This window comes from Argentina silus, assembly GCF_951799395.1.
Source record: "Argentina silus genome assembly, chromosome: Y".
Taxonomy (NCBI): Eukaryota; Metazoa; Chordata; class Actinopteri; order Argentiniformes; family Argentinidae; genus Argentina; species Argentina silus.
The window spans coordinates 14742775-14748100 of NC_139654.1; positions in this window are offsets into that span (position 1 = coordinate 14742775).

The window sequence follows — 5326 nt, forward strand, 5'->3', positions numbered from 1 at the left end:
GCTCATTTCAACCCCATGGCGGGCCATCTAGGGTATGACAAAACACTGCACCGTATAATGGCTCGATTTTATTGGCCGGGGATTCGGGCAGAGGTGCGTAGGTGGTGCGCTTCCTGTCGGGAATGTCAGTTAGTAAATCCCCCGGCCATTCCACGGGCCCCCTTGCGGCCCTTACCATTGGTCGAGAACCCGTTCGACCGCATTGCGATGGATATTATCGGGCCATTTGACCGGAGCACACAGGGTTATCGATTTGTGTTGGTCTTGATAGATTACGCCACCCGATACCCCGAGGCAATACCTCTGCGCAATATCTCTGCCAGGAGTGTAGCGCAAGCATTGTTTCAAGTCATCTCCCGCGTGGGAATCCCGAAAGAGATTCTCACCGATCAGGGCACTAATTTTATGTCACGCACCCTCAAAGAACTGTATGGCTTGTTGAACATCAAGGCGATTCGAACCAGTGTTTACCACCCGGCCACTGACGGCCTTTGTGAGCGGTTCAATCGGACCTTGAAGTCAATGATCCGGAAGTTTGTCCACGAGGATAGTCGGAATTGGCATAAATGGCTAGATCCCCTGTTGTTTGCGGTGCGGGAAGTTCCCCAAGCTTCCACCGGGTTTTCCCCGTTTGAATTACTCTACGGGCGTAAGCCCCGGGGTGTCCTAGACCTGCTTAAAGAAAATTGGGAGGAAGGGTCTAGCGACAGTAAGAGTGAGATCCAGTACATCCTCAACTTGCGCACAAAGCTCCACGCCCTAGGGGCTATCTCACGTGAGCATTTGCTGCAAGCCCAGGAGCGTCAGAAACGCCTGTATGACAGGGGGTCTACCCTACGAGAGTTTACACCGGGAGACAAGGTGCTCGTACTGTTACCCACCTCCAGCACGAAATTACTCGCGAAGTGGCAAGGGCCGTTTGTGGTCACACGTCGCATGGGGGACGTGGATTATGAGGTTGTACGCTCGGACCGGGGGGATAGCTTGCAGGTGTATCATGTCAATCTCCTAAAAAAATGGAACGACGTGGTCACGGTTGCTCTGGCTACGGTAATTCCGGAGAGAGAGGAGTTCGGTCCGGAAGTCCCAAAATCGAAAGTTAGCACTCCGGTCGATATTGATAACCATCTCTCTGCTAGCCAGGCCGCGGACGTTGCAGATTTGCAGCTTAAGTTCGCTGACGTGTTCTCTCCCCTGCCCGGTCGGACTACGCTCATCGACCACCATATAGAAACGCAGCCGGGTGTAACGGTGCGCACGCGTCCCTATAGGTTGCCGGTGCACAAACGAAACGTTGTGTGCACGGAGTTGGAAGCTATGCTGGAGCTGGGTGTGGTCGAGGAGTCCCGCAGTGATTGGTGTAGCCCCATCGTGCTTGTCAACAAGCCAGATGGGGCTATACGGTTCTGTGTGGATTATAGACGGGTTAATGCGGTCTCCAAGTTCGATGCATATCCGATGCCCCGGGTCGACGAGCTCTTGGACCGGCTTGGTACGGCCAGGTACTTCACGACATTGGATTGCACGAAGGGATACTGGCAGATTCCACTCTCGCCGGTGTCCCGGGAGAAAATGGCATTCTCCACTCCGCTCGGGTTATTCCAGTTCACCGTGCTCCCTTTCGGGTTGTTCGGAACCCCAGCCACTTTTCAGCGCCTCATGGACCGTATTCTGCGGCCGCACGCCGCCTATGCGGAGTGTGGCTGCTGTTCTGCGGTCCCTGAGGCAGGCGGGGCTGACGGCCAACCCGAAAAAGTGCGTGATCGGGCGGAGGGAGATCCGGTATCTGGGGTACCACTTGGGACGGGGGGAGGTGCGACCGCAGATTGAAAAGACTGCGGCCATCGCCGCCTCTCCCCGGCCCAAGACAAAGAAGGAGGTGAGGGCCTTCCTGGGGCTGGCAGGATATTACCGCCAGTTCGTACCAGGGTTTTCAGAGCTGGCCAGTCCCTTGACGGACCTCACCCGGAAGGGTGCCCCGGATCCGGTCCAATGGTCGGGCCAGTGCCAGGGGTCGTTCGAGGCCCTTAAGGGGGCTCTTTGTGGAGAAACGGTCCTGTATGCGCCTGATTTTAACCTCCCTTTCTCCCTACAGACGGACGCGTCGGATAGAGGGCTGGGAGCAGTGCTGACCCAGCGCGTGGAGGGGGCCGACCGGCCGGTGCTGTACCTGAGCCGCAAGCTGTCGGAGAGGGAGGGCCGGTACCGTGGAGAAGGAATGCCTGGCCATCAAGTGGGCGGTCGGCACCCTCCGCTACTACCTGCTGGGTCGCGCCTTCACCCTCTACTCCGACCATGCCCCCCTCCAGTGGCTCCACCGCATGAAGGATGTAAACGCGAGGATCACCCGGTGGTACCTCGCGTTGCAGCCCTTCAACTTTTCCGTCGTGCACAGACCGGGGGCGCAGATGGTCGTGGCAGACTTCCTCTCCCGTGCAGGGGGGGGGGAGTAGGTCGTCGGGTCCCCGGCCTGTGTCGGGCAGTGGGGGGACATGCAGCGTTCGGCCTGTAGAGGGAGCTACAGGACCGTGGCCGGGGTTGTGTCGGCGAGACTTTTGTTGCACACCTGCTGTGAATTAAGTCTCGTCGGCGAATGTTTAAGATGTGTGTGCTTCTGCCATTTCGGGAGCGAAGCTGGAAACGGCGAGAGGCGAGGAGAGCGGACAGCGGACAGCTGTCGGAGAGAGAGAGACGCTCTAACGAGGCTGGAAAGCCAATGAACTCTGATAGAACTATTTACTGACTGTATGAATAAACGGGACCTTTCCCTCACTACACCGCTGCGTCTGCCTCTGTGTACACGGACACTTCCACAGTTCCCTTAATTTTTTTGAGCAGTGTACTATAGCTAATTGGTTCATCCAGCTACGAACGTTAGCTCCTCTGATGTTGTAACTAGCTAGCTGTCTGACTTTGTTAGCCAGCTAATTTTCACACCACAAACTCAATTATTTTATCTGCTAAGTTAGCTAATGTTGCTCAACATTTCTCTGGCTAACGGATTCGATCCAGCCAACAAGATACTTAACAATGCTGACAATTCTTATTCCCCCACACTTGCTCCCTCACCTCAAACTTTCCAAATGCCAGTTGTTTTTCGGGTACAGCTCATGAAGTATGCTTCATCACCTTCTCACCTCCCTCTGTTTGTTGTTATGTAAATGATTGGCTGAGCCCAGACTTGGATACAGACAGTATTGCTCCAAACGCGCATCACTCGTTCGCTTACAGCCAGTAGTGATCCAAATGCGCATACTAGACAAGGCAGGTAGGCAGGCAGGCTCCGATTGACCCCCGGATCTACACGAGTCACGTAGGTGACCTATTTTGGATTCAAAACGGCGAATTTCTCCAAAAGGTTTGCATCCCTGAATGATGCAATGTTGGATCACTTTACCTATGAATGTTCATAATTGAGTGCCTTATTTATTTATTTTAGATGCTATGCTGTCGGTACACATTAATTATGCTCAGTTACAAATGTTTGTAACTCATTAATAAATGGTCAGAGGTTTTCTCTATAAGTAGAAGAGTACTCACGTGACTTACAGTTTTTCTCGATTGCTTGAGCACATTTGTCCAAACAGAATTCACTTTTTCAAAACAGTTGACACACAGGCCAAAACTGAAATACATTGGCCAAAATTACAAATGTCACTAAGCACAAAATGCAGTAAGACTCTCAAAACATTAAATGCATGACACAAAATCAACTACCTGCATGAAAACATACAACTTTTTAGCTAATGTAAAGTTATTTCAATCAATCGTTACACAATGGCCCAATACTAACTACAACTATCAATATAACCTAACATGGTTAACCTTCTTGTATATGTCTGTGCCATTTGTTGATACTGTAATTATAGTATGTACCATAAAAGGCAAATAAACATATTATCACAGCATGGGCTGTATTTTTTTTTCCTAAAAGTATTTAACCAAAGATGACCAATGCAGAAAGAATGTCACTGAAGAGCATAAATATGAAGAAACAAAAGGCTTTTGTCCTTTACAAATTCAATGATGCTGTATATACAGAGAATCAAAATAAAATACAGCAAGCTAACAAATCACTGCAAAAACAAACCAATGTCAAAAAAGGCAACACAAATACAGTATACACCACATTCAGTCCGTTCGTTCTTGTCGATCAGGCCACATGTTTTCATCAACATCACACTGGCTGGTTCACGTCGCAATGCAGCGAGGAGAAAATCTCCTTGCATGGTGCATCCACCCTTGGCGTCCTCTGCAGTGATTGCCAGACAACCGGCATTCATTGCATCTAGGAGGGACATCTGATCATGTGGAGGGTGATCATAAACTTTCCACCTCCACGCAGAGAAGAATTCCTCGATTGGATTGAGAAAAGGAGAGTATGGAGGGAGAAATTCCATCATCATTTGTGGGTGGGCTGCAAACCATTCAGTAACCAGACGGGAGTGGTGGAAAGCAACATTGTCCCATATGATGATGAAGCGGGACATGTCAGGCCTCACCAGCCCTCTCTCTTCTGGTGGTACCACTCTCTGGTGCAATGCATCAAGAAATGTCCTTGCCCTCTTACTTGGTCCATTCTTGCAAATAGCAACTCAGAGATGACCTCGTTTATGCATGAATAAGGACTGATTGCTGAGCAATTGTGGAAAGACGTTTTGCACACGTGCAGAAGAGGTTCACATTCAAGGGAGTAATTTGCATCAGCTGTGACCAAATGTTTTAATTTAGTTTGACATGATTTAGTCAACTGAGTTTTGCGTCTTTTGTAGAGAGTTGTGTTTACTGTTTAGCAAAAATGTGCTTAGCATTTGCTATGTGTGTGAAAGCAATGAGAAATTACTTAATTTAACTCACAAATACTGTTGCGCTCATTAGGTTATGATGGAGATCAAGTGGACCCCAGTTTCATTAAAAGTGTCTTAGCAATCAAGAAAAACTGTAATTATCAATGATTATCAATTGATGAATCCAAACCAGCTCAGAGCACTAACCACACAGAACACAGAACACAAAGAAAGGGTAAGTAGTGGATAGATATATCAACAAATGAAATCTGGGAAGCTGCACGGTGGACATGTTTAAATGAGGAACATGTTGACAAGGACAGCAGGATTTCAAGTATGGGATATGGTTAAAAAAACATGGTGACAGCTGTACTGTACTTTGGGAGATCTTCACATTGTACTGTATGTGAATCGGTTTGATGCAAGCTGAATCACCCCACAATTCAGGAAATAACTTTACCAACTGTGGTTAAATAATGTTTCATGATTTCACATTAGGGTTAGTTTTCAAAGCATTTATAAGTGCATTTATAAAGCAT